The following is a 23,893-nucleotide window of genomic DNA, read 5'->3' as shown; positions in this document are numbered from 1 at the left end:
CTGCTAAACATCCTGTAATGTACCAGGCAGCTCCACACAATGAAGAATTACTCAACCCAAAATATCAATAGTGCCACTGTTGAGAAATTTTAATTCAGACATACTCTAATTTGAAGTGTGAATTTGCTCCAATTGTAAAAAGAAAGGCTTTCTTGACAAATTAATGGCACTCACATGATAAATGAAAATATTATTTTAATTGAATAACCAAATTACTGTATTTGAGAAACTTCCTTGCATGTCAACATTGAGTGTCACAATGACAAAATTTTTGTCCTTTCTTTAAAGCCATTGTGTCAGGATTTTTAATTGGCAATCTTTCATTATTAGTTCTTCAAAGTATTAACACTGTATATTTATTCAAATCTTCCATACTTCTCAAACATTTTTACTTATTAAAACTAGGTCTCTATAAATAAGTCCTGGGAATATAATGTACAACATGGTGGCTATAGTAACAATACTGTATTGTACATTTGAAAGTTGCTAAAAGAGTAAATCCTAAAAGTTCTCATCATAAGAAAAAACAAATTTGTAACTATGTGTGGTGATGGATGTTAACTAAACTTATTGTGGTAATCACTTTGCAATATATATATATATCAAATCATTATGTTGTACACCTAAAACTAATACAATGTTATACATCAATTATATTTCAATAAAAAATAAATAAATAAGACTGGATTTCTCTACAGGACTGAGCCAATTATTCAAAATTAGTGAGGTTTTTCTCCTTATTGAAATATATTTACATATTTTCAATAAGGAAATAATCATATAGGTATCCTAAAATGAGCTAATATACTAATATATTTATTGTTTATTTTTATTCAAAATTCTGTTTAATGAGAACTAGAAAGAGATTATATCACTTTTATGTTTCTTTATCCAGCTAACTAATCACCCAGAGTTTTAAAAAAAAAATAACAAAATAACCCCTTTGTCTCTTTGCCCAAATCTTGGCTTCAGGAGCTAAATTTTTGGCTGAGATATAAGTCTATATTCTATTCCCAAGCATTCAACATTTATTACCTGGGAGACTTCTTTGAAGGCAGAGCACATATTAAACCAATTAGTGGAAGTATGTTAAGATTATATATGCTAATTTACATTTGACACACTTGCCTCTCTGATGCCTGCTGGGACACTAGCTAAACATGCAACCTGGCTGTATTTATGAAACTCATATAAACAGAAAAGCCAAATCCCCACACAGGGCAAAAAAATATGAATTACATGATCCAGTGAGGATTCCTGAAGGGAATGGCAGCTTCCAAGAAAAACAGAACTACTCCAGAGTAAGTCACGATCTTTGATGATTCATGTATTTTTCACCTTGTCTTTCTCCAGAGGAGTGAAGGAGTGCCCTTAGAAAGAACACAGTAAGCAAAAATATAGGTAAATACAATAGACTTTCCTTCTCCTCTTGAGTCTTCTAAATTATATTTGATGGTAAAAGCAAAATTATAATACTATCTGATGTGATTCTAATTATATGTAGAGGAAATATTTAAGACATCTTTCTTATAAATAGGGAAGAGAAAACGCACATAAAAGGGGGTACACTTTTTACACTTCATGCAAAACTGGTAAAATGTTGACATCAGCAGATTGTGATAAGGTGTGTGTGAGAGTATGTGTGTAAAGTAATACCTACAGCAACTACTAAAAACATTCCACAGAGAGAAACACTCAAAAACACTATTTTGTAAATCAAAATGGAATTCTACCCACAGAAGGCAGGAAGAAGAAAACAGAGAAACAAACAAAAAAAAAATTGAGAGGAACAACAGAAAGCAAAAGATCAAATGGCAGATTTAAATCTTAACATAACAATAGTTACATTAAACATAAATAGTACTATTGAAAGTAAAAGAATGGGAAAAGATATACCATACAAAAATTAATCAAAAGAAAGCAGGAGTGGCTATATTAATATCAGATAAAGTTGACTTCAGAACAAAGAAAATTACCAGAGACAGAAAGGGATATTATACAATGATAAAAGGATCAAGCAATGAATAAAACATAGCAATCCTAAATGTAAATGTACCAAACAACAGAGCTGCAAAATATATAAAGTAAAAACTGAAAGAATTGAAAGGAGAAATAGACAATTCCACAAGAATAGCTGGAGACTTCAACACCCCTAGATCAATAACAGATACTACAATGAGACAGAAAATCATCAAGGATATAAAAGAACTCAACAATACCATCAACCAACAGAATCTAATCAACATTTATAGAAAACTCCACCCAACAAGAGCAGAATACACATTCTTTTCAAGTGTCCACAGAACATATACCAAGATAAACCATATCCTGGGCCATAAAACAAACTTCAACAAACTTAAAAGAATTAAAACACACAGAGTATGTTCTGTGACCAAAATGGAATTAAACCAGAAATCAATAACAAAGATAACAGGAAAATCTCCGAACACTTGGAAACTAAATAACACATTTCTAAATAATCCATAGGTCAAAGAGGAAGCCTCAAGGAAAATCAAAAAATACATTTTATTTAACTGAGCAAAAATGAAAATACAACATAACAAAATTTATGGGACAGAGCTAAAGCAGTGCTGAGAGAATTTTATAGTACTAAATGCATATATTAGAAAAAAAAGAAGTCTCCAATCAATAATATAAACTCCCACCTCAAGAACTTAGGGGAAAATAGAGCAAAATAAACCCAAATCAAGCAGAAAGATGGAAATAATAAAGAGCAGAAGAGAAATATCTAGGCCCAGATGGTTTCATTGAAGAATTCTACTAAATGCTTAATGAAGAATTAACATCAATTTTATGTATTCTCTTCCAGAAAACAGAAGGGAAAGGAAAATTTCTCAATTCATTTTATGAAGCTAGTATCACCCTGAAACCAAAACTAGACAAAGACAGTATAAAAAAAAAAACTACAGACCAATATCTCTCATAAATACAGACACAATAATCCTTAACAGAATATTAGCCAATAGAATTCAGTAATATAAAAAAATTATAAATCATGATCAAGTGGGGTTTATTTCAGGGATGCAAGGCTAGTTCAATATTCTAAAATCAATCAATGTAATTCACCATATCAACAAGCTAAAGAAGAAAAATCACATGGTCATATCAGTGAATACAGAAAAACCCTATATTTCAACACCCATTGGTGATTTTAAAAAAAACTCTCAGAAAAATAGGAATAGAAGAGTACTTCCTAAACTTGATAAAGAACATCAATAATACACTTACAGCTAATATTATACTTAATGTTAAAAATACATCCCTCTAAGATGAGGAATGAGGCTAAGATGTCTACTCTCACCACTTTTATTCGACATAGTGCTGGAAGTCCTAGCTAAGGTATTATGGCAAGAAAGAAAATAAAAGGCATACAGATCAGAAAGAAAGAAATAATACTGTCCCTATTTTCAGATGATATCATTATCTACATAGAAAATCCCAAGGAATCTACAAAACATCTCCTAGAACTAATAAGTGAGTTAAGGAAGGTTGCAGGATACAAGATAAACATACAAAAATCAGTTGTACTTCTATATACTAGCAATGGACATGTGAATACCAAAAATAAAAATTCAATACCATTTCAAATCACTCAAAAATGAAATACTTAGGTGTAAATCTTACAGAACATGTACAATACTTAATGCTGAAAACCATACAATGTTGATGAAAGAAATCAAAGAAGACATACATAAATGGAGAGGCATATCATGTTCATGGTTTGGAAGACTCAACATAGTTAAGATGTCTTTTCTCCCCAAATTGATATACAGATTTAATACAAATACTATCAAAACCCCAGCAAGTTTTTGTAGATATAGACAAGATCACTCTAAAAATGTACATGGAAAGACAAAAAAACTAGAATAGAGGAAACATTTTAAGAAAAAAAAATAAAGTGGTAGAAATCAGTCTACTCAAGACTTATTATATAGCTACCATAATTAAGACCATGTGGTACTAGCGGAGCGCGACACACATAGATCAATGGAACAGAGTAGAAAATGCAGAAACAGACTCATGCAAATATCCCAATTGATTTTTGACAAAGGAGTAAAAAATAATTCAATGAAGGAAACATAGCCTGTTCAACAAATGGTGCTGGAGGAATTGAATATCCATAGGCCAAAAAAATGAACCTCAACCTAAGTCTCACATCTTATACAAATGGACCCAAAATGGATCACAGACTTAAATATAAATCACGAAACTATAAAACTTTAGAAAGAAAACTTAAAGGAAAATCTTCAGGATCCAGGGCTAGGAAAGAATGCTTAGACTTGATACCAAAAGCATGATCCATAAAAGGAAAACTTGATAAATTAGATTTCATCAAAATGTAAAAGTTTGCTCTGCAAAGACTAAGAGGATGAAAAGACAAGCTACATACTGGGAGAAAATGTTTGCAAAGCACATATCCAACAAAAGACTAGTATCTAGAATATACAGTGAATTCTCAAAACTTGATGGTAAAGAAACAAACAATCCAATTAGAAAATGAGGAAAAGACATGAACAGACATTTCACCGAGGATGATATACAGATGGCAAATAGGCACACAAAAATATTCTCACATCACTAACCATTAAGGAAATGTAAATTAACACCACAATTAGATAACTCTACACACCTATCAGAATGACTAAAATATAAAATAGCGACAATGCCGAATGCTAGCCAGATTGTGGAGAAACTGAATCACTCATACATTGCTACTGAGAAAGTAAAATGGTACTGCCTCTCTGGAAAACAGTTTCTTAAAAAACTAAATATGCAACTACCATATGACCCAGCAATTGTACTACCAGGTGTGGAAAATTTTTCTGTGGGATTGTCAAGTGCATGTGAGATATACAAAATTCCTGAATCTCTGCACTCCACCAGATGCCACTCTTTCCATTATTGCAATAAGTAAAAATTGCCCTATCCATTCCAAAATCACCCCCAGTGGACAATACCAGCCACACTGAAAATCACTGCATTGGAGGCTGATGATAATTCTATAGGGCTGGTAGGAAAAGGCTACTTTATAAATGAAAAGCTGACGAGTTTCAGTGAGGTTAAGGAACCCAACTAAAATTATACAGCAAGTAATTTCCATACCACTGTTTTCCACCACTTCATACCACCTTACATAATCATTTCTCTCCACTACATTTCTGATCATCTGCAATTTTCACAGGTCTTTCAAAAATCCTATCTTCCTTGATCCTTAAGATGTTCTGGCCAAAACTAAATGGTAGAAGGCTAAGATAGTGACATTGGTTGCAGTCTCGTTTAGCCTGTATGGTTGACATCCTGATGGGTGCTAACCTAAAGCTGGCAGCCAAAGGAAGGCTAGCCAGCCTGGATGGCCAGATATGTTAACTGCCATAATCCTGAGATTAGCAGCACTCTCACTCTGTTTCACTTAGAAGTGAGGGGTTATTGCTTATAGAATTCTCCCTTCTTCTCATTTTCTTAATCAGGAGAATCTGCTTCAATAGCCACAGCTAGAAAAGAAAGTTCATTGATAGCATTTCTGACGATATTTCATGAGATGCATGAAAAGAAATAAGGGGTTATGTCTCTAACGTCAACCCACAAGTAGAAGACTACCACTTTGACCCCCACTTCACGACTTCCTGCCTCCACATCTGCAAAATGCTCACATTTGTGCTCATATTTGCCTCCTTCACACCCAGTGAAGTAAGGCTCCTCCTGCCTAAGACTAATCCCTCCCCTTAGCTTTGGGATACCACCCACCTTCACCTCATTTTATTGATTATCCCATCTCTTTCCTGCATCTTCAAATTTTTTTATCTACTGGCTCTTTCCCATCAATAGATAAGATGTGCACCTTTAGCCCCATACCCCCTTCATAATACAGCCCCTCTCCTCTTGAAGAAGTGTGTTTACACTCCCTGCCTCCATTTTCTCTCCTTTCCATTCCTCAACCCAATGAAATCTGGCTTCTGGCCCACCACTGCCCTTTAACTGCTTTTGCCAAAGATGCCAGTGTGTACCTTTGTGCTAGCTCCAACAGACACTCTTCACTGCTTATTTTACTTGACTCATCCTCAGCATTTGATACTGTCAACCTCTCCCTTACTGAAACACTCTCTTCCATGGCCCAGGCTCCCCTGGTCTTCCTCCTACTCTCTACTCACAGGAGCTTTCTCTTTCTCTGCCACTCAAACGTCGATTTCTCAGTATTCTATCCTAGGCTCTCTTCTCTTTTCCATTCATACCCTCTCCCATCATTTCAGTTATCATCTACACAGTCATGCACCACATAACATTTCAGTCAACAACAGATCATTTATGATGGTGGTCCCATAAGCTTAGTACCATGTAGCCTAGGTGTGTAGTAGGCTATACCATCTAGGTTTGTGTAAGTATACTCTACGATGTTCGCACAACAATGAAATCCCCTAACAACACATTTCTCCAAATGTATCCCCATCATTAAGTGACACATGACTGTAATGCCAGCCGACACCACTCTCTCAAGCTCCAGACCCATATAACCCACCTTCTACTCAACATCCCCACTTGTCCCACCAGGACCCAAATTCAACAAGTCCAAAACTGAACTCTTAATCCTCCCCCCTCAAACCTGTTCCTGACTATGTGTACGGCACTTTCATACACCAGCCACCCTTGATCCTTCTCCTTACTCACATCCATATTAAATTTCTCACCAAGTCTATTTTACCTCCTCCAAGTCCTTCAAACTATCATCATTTCCACTGACACTGCCTTAGTCCAGACCCCCAACATCTATCAACTGGTAATCTGTAATAGCTTCCTAACTGGTCTTCCTGTCTCTAGTTGTGCCCCTTCCAATCTACTCTTTCAATCACAATGAGTGATTTTCTAAAATGTGAATCTCACCACATCGTTTTCTGTCTTAAAACCCTTCAGTGATTTCTCAGTGTCTTTCAGATGAAATTAACCTTACCATGGCCTCTGATGGGGCCCTACCTGTCTCTCCAGCCTAAACTCCTTCTCCCTTCCTTATCTCATGCCCTACAGCTTCCTCCTCCCACAGTAAACTTCTTTCAATTCTCAACACACTACATTATCTTTGCCCCTAGGACTTCAAACTAGAAGCACTCACAGTCTAGAACCCTCATCTCTAAACTCCTCCCTCAACTGGCTACCCTCTACTCATCCTTCAGACCTCAGATAATGCCACTTCCTGACCTCCATTTGATGAGGCTGGGTGCCCCTGCTTTGTTCTCCCAACATTCTGGACTTTATCGTGACGTTTATCACACCATTTCATAACTGCTCATTTAACTATCTGTTTTCCCCATTAAGCTGTAAGTCACTTGAGGATACTGGTCTATCTTGCTTACCTTTATATCCGTAATACTAGCACAGTGTCTAGAACACTTGATCAATAGAGTTTTTAACAGAATATATTAAAAAAGGAGTGAAGTATCAAGAAATTCAAGCCCGCATGGCCACACTCCTGGGACTCAGCAGTCCTCTCTGCTTCATTTTCTGGCTTATGCAACCTTATGGAGACCTCTGTGCACACCATCACTTATATCCCCAACCACTGTGCATTGTCATTCATGCTCTATGTTCCTGTCATGTCATCTTTGAGAAAACAGTTGCCCATATTGCATGACCTGCTGGACTAGCTTCAGGAAAGACTTCTGGCTGTCATGATTTCAGAAACCATGAGAAAAGTCACTCTCTGTTCTACCACAAAAAACACTTTTCCTTGGGTGAATCTCAAAATTCCTTTATGTGGGGGTCAAAGCTGTTGTTTCTCAACTAGAGGTAAGTCAAAATGCAAATTCCTTTTAAATTTACACCACAGGAATAAAAATTATAGACCCTAAATTCTTTAATTAACCATTAATTAAAATTAAAGTTAAAGTTCTGAGGATCTAAGGTACTCTTTGGTGACTATAGTTAACAATACTGTATAATATACCTGGAAGCTGCTAAGAGAATACATCTTAAATGTTCTCACCACAAAAAAAAAAAAGGTAATTATGTGAGGTGATGGCAGTGTTAACTAACTTTATTGTGGTAATCATTTCACAATATAGACGTGTATGAAATCATTATGTCGTATACCTTAAAGTTATACAATGTAATATGTCAATTATATCTCAATAAAGCCAGGGAGAAAATAAAAATAACATGTTAAAAAAAAAAAAACCCAGAAGCCACAAGTTTTGTGATGAAGAGTTTTGAGAGATTGAGAAGCTTTGAACTATTGACATGAGACTTTGAAAACACTTTGCACTGAGCTAACAATTACACCGTTATACAGAAAAGGGAAGAACTGGAAAATTTTTACCAGTCAGTTAACTTGAAACCACTAAGAGTACAAACTTTAGATAAGTTGGAGGGGTAGAATGCTTTTTTGATCAGATTTATCCTTTTTCTGTATTTTGTCATAAATTTCAGTAGTTTGTACAGTGGTCTCTTGTGGGATTTTACTATAACGTTTAAATATTACACAGCCTCTAACCTTGAGACTATGAAACTCACCTAATTGTCTGTTGTAGGAAATTGTATTTACCAATCATTGTTTATTTGCTATAGAAAATTGCATTTTGTAATATTTAACCCACAACAACTTTACTGAGACTTTTATAATTAAGTCAACCAATATAAAAACTGTTCAGATCCTCTTGGGGTTAGTAAAAATCATCTGTCTTTTTCCTGTCTTTTTGTCTGCTCCAACTTCCGTGGGGTTATAATTGGGGCAGAGAAGAGCTGGAGGACACTAGAGCCCAGTGATTTTTCAAGGGAGAAGAAGAGGGTCCCACATGCAGAGCAAGAGGGAGATGTGGGGTGATTCAGATGAGGAAGAAGAGGACACCAGACAGAGTATTGTTCTAGAGAGGCACTATAGGATAGTGATTCTGCAACCACCCCTTGGAGTTCCATTTACCTGGATTTAAGTCCTAGTTCTGCCCACCACTCATGCACTTTATCATCAAACAATTTGCTTAATCTTCCTGAGCCTCTGTTTCCTCAGTTGTAAAATAACGATACTAACGGTCAACTCACGGAGAGGTAAGAATTAAAAGAGAGGGTTATAAAGTGTTTCGCTCAGTTCTTAGCATGTAATAATGTTGGGTAAATGCTAGGTGTTATTTTAGTTATTGTTGTTTTTATTACCTTCCCATTTCACCATTTCACTCAGGTCCAGTCTTGATCACAAAAATGCCCAGAAATGTAACACAGTGGGGGAGCCCTCTACCTGTCCCCGGCCCTAGGGCAGCCACAGAGCTTCCAGAGTAGCCTCACTGATGTAGAGGTTCTGCAGTGGCTTATCCCGCCTCATCTTTCTCACTGGAATTCTCACCTCAGGGCTCTGACATGGCAGCTTCCTGGTGACAGCCACATCTTCTAGGCATCCTGTCAAGCATGGTCAAAAGGCCATTCCAAAACATCTCCTGCCATGGTGTTGTGGTAGAGTGGAGAGAGCATAAGATCTGGGATCAGACATATCCAAATACCACTTGCTCACTGTCTGAGCTGGGCAAATTAGCTTCTCTTCAGATTCTTCATCTTAAACTGGGTTTATTGCCATCCACCTTTTAGATTCATTATGAAATGTAAACAACTCATCACAGTGCCTGGCACAAGGTAGGTGACTCAACAAATGATAGCTATCACTATCATTACATTTGTGAGAGTTTCTGTTGAATTCTCCTTCATGTTCTGAGAAACATTGAAGATTAGAACTAGAATTGAGTTCAAAGATCCTGTCTCCAACCATAAACTCTTACATGAAAGCTGAATATTTCAATCTACCTAAATCTCAAAGGCTCCAAGCCTTTATCTTTCTGTTGACAGGAAGTCTTGTCTTTCACATATTACCCTTCTCCAAGTTTTCCCTGTAACCCTCAGGATGCACATATGTATTCATGACTTAGATCTGTGGTTGTGGCCATGGTTGCCATCCCATAATGATGCCATGGAATTGAAAGTTGGCCCTGCACCATAAGACCAAGCCCTTCTTCCAAAGTGAGAAGGGTACTGTTCCTTCTGTGTCACATTCGGTTATGGGAGGAAGGGTCCTCACCAAGTATTTACTGATACAGCACTTTATAAACTCACAAACAAAATCTCTTTGTCCTAGAATGGCTGGGTCTAGATGAGTTCAAGATTCTCCTGCCACATTGTACCCACACACTTATGTCTCATTTTAAAATCAGGTTCTCCTTGCCCAACTCCTTCTTCCTTCTGTTGAGTTCTCTCTCAGTGGCTTCCATCACTCCCCTAGAATAGGACTTCAGTCAGACAGATACGCACACACACCAATCCATCAGATATGTCTATAAATGTTTGAACCTCAGCTGTGGACAGCAATGAAGCCCTTTTTTCCTAGGCCCTTTGCAAATAACTGGTTGCAAATAGTTACATGGGTTTAGTAATGTCTCCTAACTTTATTCACCAAGAGTCCCAGCGTAGACCCACCAAGACCCACTCTGTTAAAACAGGTGAGGAAAACTCAAGGTTAAGTGATTGAGCCAGGACACATAAGCAGCTGGTGGCAGGGTGGGAACTAGGACTCCAGTCCAGGGCTCATTCTCCTGCACCACACTGCCCCTTTCATTGCATAAGCTCCCTCCTCTATGCTGGTGTCTTTGATTTAGCCAGATGGTTGACACATTTTTTTGTTTTTTGCCAGTAGTATGATTTGCTTTCCAAAAATCTCAAATTAAGCAGCTCATGACTGCTTTTTAAGATAAAGAGAATTGAATTCTAACAAGGCATTGTAGAAAGCGACTTGACAGGACCATGTTGCTTCTGTTTCCTATCTCTGGATGCCAGATGCCTGCTTTCTCCTGTCTACCCACAGCGGACTTGTGATTGCATTTGAATTCTTGAACACTGTTTCCTGGAAAAGGCCCCAGAGCCACTGGTGTGTCTGCAAGAAAAGAGAAAGACTTTGCCAACCCAGTATTGGCATGACTTAAGGCATTTTCAAGTCTTGAACTCAGCTTTGGAATATTTTGGCAATTTTGAGTTTCAGAAGCAAAAGGAAATTAAGACTTGAGTCTCTGCCTACTTAGCAAAAAAAAAAAAAAAAAAAAAAAGGTAGTCCAAGGCTCCAGAATGACTGTGCTGACCACAGTGCCACCTTTCAAATGAAAACTTAAATTTGAATCATCCAATTGTGTATTGGTAGCTGGGTATTTGATATAGTTTAAAGCAAGAAGTTTTGAATAATATTTAACTAGAATTTTTATTTTCCATGTGTTGAAGCATTTTGCAGGAATCTTCTATTCCCTCAATGTAACTTAAGATAAACCAGTCCAAATAAACACAAATGGAGAGAAGCACAAATTTATTTGACCACCTTTTAGAGGAGTTAATGCAGAGCTGATAATGCAAATTCTCTATTCTGGAGAAAATCTAACAGATTACACCCTTGGCTTCTCAAGGAAACACAGCACCCATTCACTCTCAGTTGTTAAGCTCTTTCACTAATCTGTGATTCTTGGACAGTCAAGACTCCTTGCTCCCAAGCCTTTCCATAGCCTCCTTTCATACTTAAAAACACCAATCCATATACAACACCAGAGAACATGTGGATTAGTTTGCTCAGGCTGCCCTTACAAAATACCACAGACTGGGAGGCTTAAGCAACAGAAAGTTGTTTCTCACGGCTCTGAGGGCTAGAAATCCAAGATCAAAGTATTGGCAGGTTTGGTTTCTTCTGAGTCCTCTCTTCTTGGCTTGCAGATGGCTGCCCTCTTGCTGTGTCCTCACATGGTAGTCTCTCTGTGTGTTCTAATCTCCTCTTCTTAAAAGGACGCCAGTCAGACTGGATTAGGGCCCACTCTAACAGCTTCATTTTAACTTAATCACCTCTTTAAAGACCCTAGTTCCAAATACAGTCACATTCTGAGGCTGGGGGGTGGGGGGGCGGTTAGGGCTTCACCATATGAATTTTGGGGAGACACAATTCAGCCCATAACAGCTTGTATTTATGGACAGTTCCCAAATTATATGAAACAATGAAGAAATCCATTCCTAACTTAAGAGCCCTGTGGTTGTTTGGGGCTATGTAGAAAGACACAGCCAGATCTAACATGTGGTTTAATTTTAGGGACTGCATGCTTCTTGTTCCCCCAAAATACTTCACATACTTTCAAATTCTCTTATTAAAGCTTCATATTTTTTTACTTATATCAAACAGAGGCTTTCTTCTGTCAAAATGCAAACAGCCCCAGATTGGGCCTTGTCTGTCATTAAGACTCCAGTACAGCCATTGCTTCCTTCCTGAGAGCAGTTTCTGATGAAGGACAGATGACTGGGCACCTATAGGGCTAGGGAGGAAGTGAAGGGAGGGTCATGGAGGGAGGCAAAAGGAACAGAAACAGGAAGCTGGGGGCATGAGAAGACAGACCCTACTGGCTTCAGCATTTAGCCTGCAGAGCGGCAGAGATGGAACGTTCACGCTCCAGTCCATACTGCTAGTGGTGTTGCCAGGAAGCAGCTGCTCAGGCAGAGACTATATTCTCCAGCTAGCTCCCTCTTGCCTCTAGGTGGGGCCATGTGACAGACTGGGAGACAATGGATTGTGGGCCATTATGTATTCCAGTTCAAAACTCAGCCTATAAAAGTCTCCTACACAGTTTCCACCCTCTCTCTTTTCCTTCTACCAGCAGGAAGCAAAGGATTCTGAAGCCCTAAGAAATGCCACAACCACAAATGGAAAGAGCCTGGATCCCTGAATCACCACATAGAAGGCCTCCCACTGCACCCGCACTGAACTGTTATTATGTGAATAACTCCTGTTGGTTCAACCACTGAGATTTCAGGAATTGTCCCTTTCAGCAACTAGCAATTCCATAATTAATAGGTTAATGTAGTCAATGTATGGCTGAATTTGGCAGGAAATTAATAATCCCTTCAAAGGTGGATCGTTCATGCTAGTTTATACCAAGAGGAAATATGGATAACAAGAAGGGTATTATGGGGCCGGCCCCGTGGCTTAGCGGTTAAGTGTGCGCACTCCGCTGCTGGCGGCCTGGGTTCGGATCCCGGGCACGCAGCCACGCACCGCTTCTCCGGCCACGCTGAGGCCAAGTCCCACATACAGCAACTAGAAGGATGTGCAGCTATGACGTACAACTATCTGCTGGGGCTTTTGGGGGGAAAATAAATAAATAAATAAAATTATAAAAAGAAAAAGAAGGGTATTATGTTATTTTTATTTTTTTTAAAGATTTTATTTATTTATTTTATTTTTCTTTATATAATTTTAACTATCACTGTATTTCAAAATACCTGGCATGATGAGAAGTACACAATGAAATAATAAAACATTAGTAAAGTGAAAGAAATTTAGACTGGAAGTCAAGTGTCTTGAATTCTAGTTCCACCTCAACACTAATCAGCTATGACCAGGAGCCTTCACCTTTCCAGTCACTACCAGCTCTAAATGCCAGACGGGAGACGTTCACTTAGGGGAGACAATACCTCCTACGAGTAAAAAGCAAACCTAAGGAGAATTGGTCACAGTGCTTTATGAACAGAAGATACTCAATAAATGTGTATTCAATGAATAAATGTTTCAAAAGGGACTCTCTGTCTGATAAAGCAATTCAAACTAAGATAGCAGAAGGTGAACACAGATGTAAACTTCCCCTCACTCCCTCCCACCAAGCTGGAAGAAGTGTCTTTACGTATTCACGTGTATAAAAGATTCTGCTCGATTTCTGCACAGTGAGAACAGGGCAGAAATATGAATAAATATGGAAATGACATACAATCAAAAAGTATATTCATCTGTTTAAGTCCTGTACCTAAAATTTAAAAAATAAAAAAAGAAGAGAAAACCATCTGTCCTGCAATATTGAAGTAAAATACATGTCTATTTAATTGAAAATAATAATGTAAAATAGACTTTTGTTTAGTTACAAGCAGAGAGCCTAGTCTATCTGGCTATATTAAGGGCCTAGATCAGTGCCTGGAACACAGTAGACAGGTGTTTGTTGAATGACAGCATTAATAATTGTGCACCTGCGGAGTGCAAAGCACTGTGGTAGGCTCGGTGAGCGAAGCCTCGTCAGGGGCTTGCAGGGTAGTAAGAGAGAACCACGTGTAATGAAGCCACTCAAACCCAAGGCAGAATGGAATACATGCTAAATAGAGGAAGGAACAGTTAATTCTGACGGGGAGGTGGAGGGGGTAAGTTATCAAAGAGGAGGTGGAATTTAGCCTGAGCTCTAACGTAGAAGAATGGCTGAGGGAATGGTATGGCCAAGGTGATGGAGAAATGGAAGCACCTGGCTGGCTTAGGCAGGCTGGGCACATGCGAGGCACTTGGAGAGACAGCCTTGGAACAGAAAGGTGGAGCCACATGTCAGTGTCTGACTGCAACTAGGGAGCAAAACCTTAGCCTCAAAATTTGACTCTTACAAAAAGAAGTGTATTTCCTTTCTTTTTCTTCTCCCTCCAAATTTTGAAAAGCATTTACTTCCTTTAAACAATATAAAATGGTACTTTATTAAGTTGTTTTAAGCTGTAAGATGACTGTCGTGCTCAAACTATTTTAATGCTACAAAAGTTAAAACAATGTGAAGAAAATGTTATAGAATTAAGCATGGATATATTTTAGATCTATTTTCTTGAATTATTTTAATTTCTAGATAACAAAACCTCATTTTGTTTCAGTTCTTATCATTAGAAGGGACCCTCTTAAGGTCTGTATCAGCAATCCAGGTGCATCCCCTGGTAACTGTGCTTCAGAAAAAGACTTGAGTTCAGTCTGTAGAGTATTTATAGGAACGAGTCTAAAGAGAGGTTCTGCTAAGAGTTCCTCAAATGTCAACAAAATTTAGTTGGTAATCCATGGTCATTCAAATCATTGTAAGGGGTAAAGATGTAGGAAAAGATGGGCAGACAGAAGTCCTACTTCAAACTGAGGTTCAGAAAAAGGCCAAAGCCTTTCTTCTATTCATTCAACAAATATTAATTAATTAATCATTGAAAATGACTTAATTAACAAATATTTACTTTGTACAAGCACTGCTCTCGGCCCCAGGAATGTATAAGTAAACAAGGTCTTTGCTCTCATGGAGATTATTTAGCAGGAGGAAGAGAGCTCATACACAACAAGATGTGGAGGAGTACTATGCTGAGACCTTCACTGAGGCTTCTCATTTCCACAGCCAACCTCATTTCAATGCCCACATTTCCTTGTATGCTTTAAGAAGCAGTAGTCCCTTTCTATTGTCACTGCCCTCAGTGGCTTTGAGTGTGTAAGCAGACTTTTTATTCATAGAAGAGACAATAGTATTGAAAATCAAGATGTTTGAAGAGGAAATGCTTTGCTTTGTTTTGCCTTGTTTTGTTTAATTTCAAAAAGCTTGGCTTTGAACATTATGAAGACAAAGACTGGGAAAAAGAGGGCACAGAGTTTATCCATAAACACAGTTTGGAAAGAGAATAGATGAGATTCTATTCTATACCATTTTCTCGCCACACAGAGGGGAGATCAAAGACCTTTCTGAGTTGAAGGAAAGAGCTTCAAAATTGGGAGATAAAAGCAAAAGAGAAAATTATTGGTGATGGTCACTAACACAGAGGCTCTTCCTCCTGGACCCTCTCAGAAAAGAAACTTCGGTTTGGTGATGATCGAGTCTCCCAATAGGTTCAGGAATCTGAGAGCACAGAATTTCTCACAGCCTCATATGATGTCCCACATGGCAGGAGTTGTTCCCGCAGAGCAGAACAGAGGCTGGCATGTTCAGGCAGAAAGAAAACTCAACATAGCTGTCCTCCAACACCGCCCCCACCCCCACCCCACGTCTCCTTCAGCACAGAATGGTATGGAGGGCATCAAAAGGTTTTCCCTAATCCCAAAAAGGGTACAGAGTTGTCTAAGAGAGCACCAGTGGACCAGGAGAGGCAACTCGCCTTGGACAAAGAGGATGCTGGGTGATTGGCTTGGATCTCACTAAATAAGGCAGGGTGAGGACCTCAGTGACTCACGGCAGCAGAGACAAAATTGTCAATCTCTCAGAAGAGATGGGAATGGACAAGAATTAGCAACAGATCAGACATTCCTTCCCCAGCCCTCATTCCCATAATCGCCCACCCCACATGGGACTGCGACACGTACAAGAAACCAACTTTATTGTGTCAAGCCACTGAAATTTGAGGCTGTTTGTGACAGTAGTTAGCTTACGATGATTATTATTAAAATAACAAAACTTTCTTTTCTTTTGCTTGTTTGAATATGTGACATATAAAATTTGTACTCAGTAAGTTAGAAAAACTAAGAAAATGAAGCAAGGTGACATGAGAGATAGTGACTGAAGGAGAAATAGAGGAATAATTTCTCTGTCATGAATATAAATGATCTCTTTGTGAAAATAATATTTGAGCTGAAAGCTGAATAGTGAGAAGGAGCCAGCCATGTGAAGTTCTTGAATATGAAAACTCCAGGCAGAAGAAACAGTAAGTGCAAAAGCTCTGAGGTGGGGATGAACTCGGTGTGTTTAAGGAACAGACTGAAAGAAGGCCAATGTGGCTGGAGCAGAGAAAGCAAGAGAGAGCGGTAGGAGGTAAGTAAGGGAGAAGGACATGACCATATCACATAAGGTCTTCAAGGCCATGGAAAGAAAGAAGTCTGAATGTTATACTAAATTCAATGAGAAGCCATTGGTGGGTGCTAAGAAGGGAGGTAATATGATCTGACTTATCATTTATTTTGGCTGCTGTTTGGAGAAAGAATTAGAGTGGGACAAAAATGGAAGCTGAGAGAACAGTTAAGAGACCATTAAAATAGTCCAGATGACAAATATTGATTGTTTAAACTGAAGGTGATGGTTGTAGAGATGGAAAGAAGTTAATACGTTGGGGATATATTTTGGAGATGGAATTGATTAACTGGGTGTGACATATGAGGAAAAGAATGGAATGATTCCCCAGTTTTTATCGTAAGAAACTGGGAAAAGGTGATGCCATTTCCCAAGTAAGAGACTGGAAGACGAACAGTTTAGGGAGAGGGAAGAGCAGAGAATAAAGAGTTCTGTTTGGGCCTGTTACATTTAAGAGTGCTATTAGACTTCCAAGTCAGGGAAGCAGTTTGACATCAAGTATGCAGTTTGATTTATGAGCCTGCAACTCAAGGAAAGGTCAAGACTAGAGACTTACATTTGCAAGTCATCTGCATATAGATGGTATTAACATTATGGGACTAAATGAAATCCACCAGGGAAGTAGTGTATCTAGAGAAGAGGACCCAGGAAAGAGGCTGAGAGGTCAAGCAAAGAAGATGGAGCCAGTTAAGAGACTGAAAGGGAGCACCCAGTGAGATTTGAGGTGGAGAATCAAACATGAGAAGCTGGTGTCATAGAAGCCAAGAGAAACAATTACTTAGGTTATCTTTTCTCTGAAATTAGCACAAATTCAGAAGGTTTTCTGAGTTGCTTAGAGCCTTGAGTTATTAATTTCTATCTCACTCTTCCTCATAGAAAGAAAAATGTCAGAGTCATGGACACAAGCTGCCTCTTCAAATGTATGCTCTTAGTTTCCTAGGGAGCTGATTAGCATATTAATAGCTCTGCTTCCTCCTCTCTACAGCTGGAGTAGCTCATGTTTTATTGGCCCTGACTCAAGAAGGTCTTCTCCATAGGTAAAAAATAAACCTTTCAGGACAGATCACTCAAATCAGCTATGCCTTTGAGAAAATGACTTTCTCTTTATACATATACATATATATATATGTATATATATAAAGAGAAATATATACGTATACATATATATGTATACACATATATATATATAAAGTATATGAGAATATCAAGCTACAGACTACCATCAGACAGACTACAGATGAAGAATGTGGGATGGTTTGCTTAATATTAACAGGGTTGCTCTTGGGGATGTATTTTAAATGAAATATTGTTAATGGCCATCACTTGTCTATAGAAATAGTTTGGCCTGCTGAAAATATAGCTAACTCAACACTCCATGACCACCGACTTGTCTATTTGTAAAGCCATCAAGGATAAGAACATTTAAACATCAAATGAAATATGAAAGAAAACTCCTTAATCACCCAAATAACCTCATTTCCCTCATTAACTGTGGCCTATAATAGGATAGTATTTTAGTAACACAAAGTTTCCAGATTAGCCAAGATTAAATATAACCAATTTTATATCAACTTTAATAGACCTCCATCACAACACTTCAAGTTATGGCTTGAGATGTCAGAGTTGGATACTTTCAGGGTTTGTTTGCTTGTTTTTATTGATATTGTCATAGTTGAAGTGACACAGATAGTTATTAGGTACTTGAACAAAAAGGAGGAATTTAAATAAAATTCTTTAATCATCCACACAAATTTTAAGAAGTCTATCAAAGTACATAAATTGTACATAATGGTACACAAATTAGTTGATCCAGAATATTTCCATCCTCAAATGGAGAAAAAGCTAATTCCCCCAACCACTAAAATATAAGTACATAATCTTCTTCACAAGCTTTGCATACAGGAGGGGCTCAGATTCTCTGAAGACGACCTGACCCCCATTGCCCCAGAGTCTCCAAGTTAAGCATTCTGGACTTAGAACATTTTCTCCTATAGAGTGTACCATTTACCCCTTCTCCTTATTTGCCATCAGGAACCAGAACTTTCAGCTTCCCAAAGTGTAGTCTTAAGAGACACTGTGGTTTTTTAATTCTCTAGGAAAATGAGCAAGCCCCATTGAGAATTGGAGTTCATTTCCCACAGCGAATGGGGCTGGAGATGCTAGGAGCTGTCCTGAGTCCTGAAAATTATGGGCCAGCATTGCAGGAGCTGTCCAAGGTTCCATATGTCTTACACCAGTGCTTCTCACAGTATGGTCTATAGACTATCTGCATCAAAATCAACTGGGTATGCGTGTTAAAATACAGATTCCTGGCCCTCAGCAGAACTACTGAGTCAGAATCTTTACAGGTAAGCCTCACAAATCTGCACTTTGAGAAGTTTCTCAGGAGATTCTTATGTCTGAGGTTAAAATGATGTCTCCCAAATGTTAGTATTACTTTCTTAGGACTGGAGACCATTTATTCCCATTGAATTAACTAATCACTGTAAATGCACCTGATACCTTTACTATCATCTGTATTGACAGTCATGATGAGTTATTATATTCCTGAAAAGACATTAACCAAATTTCTTATAGACGCTTTCCGTCACGATTTGGCACCAAATACAAAATCAAGGAATCTCAGGAAAAATAAACCCTTTTTGAAATCAGTTTGTTGATCTTTCAGCAAGTTTTTCGTTTCCATCCAATCTAGTAATGAAAATAATTATAATTACAATCAATATTTACTGACAACTCACTCTGTGCCATCCATCAAATCTGTGACAATGATAATAGTAGTGAAAACAAAAAATATATATATATTTATTGAGTGTTTACTGCATGCCCAGCACTGTTCAAAGTTCCTCACACAACTGTCTCATTTAATCCTTACAATATAATGTACCCATAATCCCAAAATGAGTAGGAAAAGTTGTACCCTGTATTACTTAAGGTGTTGGTACTCCCTCACAGGCCTTGTCATATAAATATACGATATTAAAGCTAATTTCTTTAATAGTTTTTTTTTCTGTATGAAATGAGGGAGAAAAGAAATGTCCTTTATTGATTGCTTGTTGTGTTCCTGGCACTTTAACTTTAATGTTTACTTTATTAAAACATCACAACTATTTATGAATAGGTTTTATTATTTTATTTTATTATGCCCATTTTAACAGCTTTATTGAAGTACTGACATACAATGAACTGCACATTTTAAAAGTGTGCAATGTAATAGATTTTGATATATGTATACACGCGTGAAAACATCACCTTCAAAAGTTTTCTTGTGCCCTTTGTAATCCTCCCTCCTGCCCCTCTCCAGTTGCTTGTCCCCAGACAACCACTGGTCTGCTTTCTGATGCTATAGATTAGTGTGCATTTTCTAGAATTTTATATAAATAGAATTATATAGTGTGTACTCTTTTTATCTGCCATCTTACACCCAGCATGATTATTTTGAAATTCATCCATGTTATTGCATTTATCAATAGCTTTCTTTTTATTGCTGAGTAGTATTCCAATTGTCCCCATTTTATAGCTAAGAAAACTAAAAATAAGCAACTCATCTCAGATCACACAGTAAAGCACTAGATTCAAATGTAAGTCTGCCCAACACAAAAGCCCCACTAAAAATTCTCCCTCTTTTCATTTTTAACTGAGAAATAACTCTACATAAATCTTCAGAATGGGAGAGACATAGCCCCCAGGGTGAGAAGAATATACTAATCACACAAAAATAGTTGTTAGATGATTGGAGAAGACATCAACTGTCCTACCCACCCACCCCCACCATAGCTGCTCTCAGCAGTACTACCTTAACCCTTGGGCTTCCCATTACTAAGTCATTCACCCCAAGAAGAACCCCGGGACCCTGGGGCTGCCAAGGTACACAGAGATCACTGTATGCAGGGCCTAAGCTTTAGCTAGAGTTCTGTCTTACAGACCAAAAGGGAAAGGAGTGTGTGGGGCAGATAACGGAAGGTGGTCAGATATACAGTAGGCCAGGGAGGCAACCAAGGAATTATGAAGACCTCATGAAACTGGTCACTTATGTGACTTCCCCTGCTAAATGGACTTTTAATTAGGGACAAAGAGGAGATAACAACTAGAAAGTGGAAAAGAAAGGAAACGTGGACCACCCTTCCTAAACTCCCAATTGCTCATTCAGTGATCTCAGGTACCCATGACTCTTGAAATATAAAAGCTTAACAGATTGCATTTTTTCCCATAATCCTCAACATACTTTTGAGGAATTAATAATAACAATAACAACTAGTATTTATAGAGTGTTTATTATGTGCCATAAACCATACAAGAGAACATTATTCCATTTGCATTTTGCACAAGGACTCCAGGCTGCCCTGAACCCAACCACCACCACAACCTCACCATCATTAGTCCCATCACAGGCTCACCCTGGAGCATATGTTGAGTTAGGTCCTTCACTTTCAGACCGCTGACACATTATCTTACCCCATCAGAACATGTCATTCTGTGTGCCGTGCCCTCAGAATACTGTTCAACATAGAATCAACTTAAAAGATACACCGACAAACTAATTCTGCACCAGAGTTAATGATTATAATGTTCTGCTCTTCTCAGGTACCAACCAGGGCTTAAGAAGACAGTGCCTAAAAGAGTAATGGAAATAGTGAACAGAATTGCGATGTAGAGATTTTCCAAGTCTTATCTTCACACACGTGAATGTCATAGATTTAGAGACTCTAATTCCAGGCAAAGTAAACTACTATTCCTCCTTCGGAGGGGCCAACTTGGGCTGAAGTGACCTTCTGCCTGGAGGAGGAAGGAGGGAAACAGTAATCATAATAGTTGAATAATAATAATAATAATAGAAGCCAACATTTACCAATTGCTACATATTGGGTATTTCTACCAATATTATCTCAATTAATCCACAATTCCATGACGAAGGTGCTATTGCTAGTCTCATTTGTAGATGAGGAAATTGAGAGAAAGGCTAAGTAATCTAGTCTTTCAAACTCCAGAACACTCATTCTTAACCAGTTCACATATCTCCACCAGCTATCATTAATTATGCACCTTTTAAGTGCCTGGCACTGTGCGAGCCTTAAGCATATTAAGTCATTGAAACTTCAAAACAACCCTCTGAGGTAGGTATTATTATTACACCCATTTTACAGATGAGACCCAGACAGGAAAAAAAGGAAACTGAGTAAGCGTAAAGCTGGAACCTTCCACAGGCAGTCTGCCCCGAGAGCCTGCGCTCTCATCCAGCATGGCCGATTCCTATTCGAATCTAGGTCTTTCTCTTTCTAGGTTAAATGGTTTCCGACCCGGGAGCCACGCGAGCCAAGCGCGCATTCCGCGCAGCAACAGCGCCAGGCGTTACCGCCGCGGACCACCTGGGGGCGCTGACGGTCCTGGGCTGGAGAGAAAGACGCGGAAGCTGGGCTCCTCCCCACGCTGCGCGGGCTCCTCTCTAGGCCCGCCCCACCCCACAGCAGCCAATCGGAAACTTCGCTGATGGCGCAGCGCTCACCGCGGGAAGAGCAGTGCAGGGTGACTAGATAATTCTCTTACGGGGCGTCTGGTTTCTAAATATGTAAAGTGACACTCACGTGACGGGAAGCCTTCACAGGAGTCAGTAGCGGGGAGAAAGGGCTCCAGACGTCTTTACCCGAAAACTTCTCTAGCTGAGGAGTCCCTGCCCGGCCCTCCTACGGCGGAGGAGGCGGCAACCAATCCCGATAGTCCCCTCACGCCTTTATCGCTTCCACCAATCATCGCTCTACTTTCCGAGAGTGTTCCTTACCATTTCAGCCTATCGGCAGCGCAGTTTACCGCTTGCCGGTCACGTGGGCCAGGGCGAGGCGGAATCCTTGTGGCCAGAGCCGGAGCCGACGCTGAGCCCGGGCCCCGCCCCCGCGGGGATGTGCGGGTTTTGTAGGTTGGGGATCTGCGAAAGGCCTCGGCCTCAGACTGGCAGCCGCCGGCTCTTTGGCTGGCGCTGCAGTTGGCATGGGGCTCGCTTCTGACCCAGAACTTTAGGTTGGATTTGCACTTATTCGTCCCAGCAGCTTGCACGTGCAGGTCGCCCCCCCCCCCCCAGTCCCCACCACTTCCCCCTTTCAGGATCCCACGCAAAATGTCTCACCTTCCATTGCAGGGATTGAACCTCTCTGAGCACCTTCGGGACTTTGTAAATATGACATTGCAGCATTTACTGCATTGTTTTACTTATTACTCCCACGTTGGACTAAGGGTAGAGACCATATCGTAAACATCTTGGCATTGGGCGAGTTACTGAAACTCTGTGCAACACTTTTCTCAACTGTAAAATGGGGATAATAGTACCTCCTGCATAAAGTGTGTGCATTAATTCATACTTGCAAAGCACTTATAACTTGCTATGTCTTGCACATAGCAAAAGCTCCGAAAATAGTAGCCACCGTTGTTCCTGTGCCTGACGCCAGCGTATGATAAGTACTTCATAGTGTTTAGAATCAGTTTCACATACTCATTCTTGGAGGTTTAAATCTCAGCTTCCTCAGAACTGCTACCAGAAGGGGATGGTAAAAAACTTTATATATGTAAATAAAATATATGATATTATAAAATATATATTTATATATATTTGACTATGAATGTGTCCTGGATCCTTCAACCTGTTAGCACAATTGAGAACAGCACTCTGAAGTCAGACCCTAGGTTCAAGTTTTGACTGCAACTTGCTAGCTGAATGACCATGGAAATGACCTTAAAAATTCTTTAGTTCCTCAACTGTGAAAGGGATGGTAATGATAATACCTACTCCATAGGGTTGTAGTGCATGCAAGTAATGCCTGAGAAGTACTTAGAACAGTGTCTGTCCTATGATAAGCTCTCAATTTTTTCCTTCCTTCTTTATCCCAATTTCACTTTGGGAGCAAGGGTAGGAATGTTTCATATCCTCTACCTTACACTTGTCTCCCACTTTAACTTCTGCAAATCACATTCATATATTATCTTATTTAAAGCTCATTTAAAGCCTCTGTGAGGTTTAGAGCAATTACTGGTCTGCTGGAATCCTAAAGCACCTTTTTGATAGTTTCATGCATGTGCGTTTGGAATAAAGTTGGTTTTTTGTTGTTGTTTTTTTACATAAACAGGACTCTGTTTTTAATTTATTCTCCAACTTGTTTTCTTCACTAAATGGTACATCTCAGAGATCTATGTCCATATCCCTATTTCTTTTTAATTACAGTCTTTCATACCTGAATGTATTTAACTATTCCCTTATTGTCATACATGCTAGTTTTTAAAGCCAAATTCTGTTGTGTCTCCCT

The 23,893-nt window shown here is 38.9% G+C and overlaps 1 long non-coding RNA gene across 1 annotated transcript in view; it reads right to left on the bottom strand.

Annotated features, from left to right (window-relative positions):
• Positions 1–22,275, bottom strand: part of LOC131412024 (uncharacterized) — a 77,123-nt gene extending 54,848 nt beyond the window's left edge. The window contains exon 1 of the long non-coding RNA XR_009221689.1: positions 22,187–22,275. This is a non-coding gene — a long non-coding RNA (uncharacterized LOC131412024). The remainder of the gene's footprint in view (positions 1–22,186) is intronic.
• Positions 22,276–23,893: the final 1,618 nt, after the last annotated feature.

This window comes from Diceros bicornis, chromosome 12 (assembly GCF_020826845.1).
Source record: "Diceros bicornis minor isolate mBicDic1 chromosome 12, mDicBic1.mat.cur, whole genome shotgun sequence".
NCBI lineage: Eukaryota > Metazoa > Chordata > Mammalia > Perissodactyla > Rhinocerotidae > Diceros > Diceros bicornis.
This window is presented reverse-complemented; position numbering and strand designations above follow the sequence as displayed.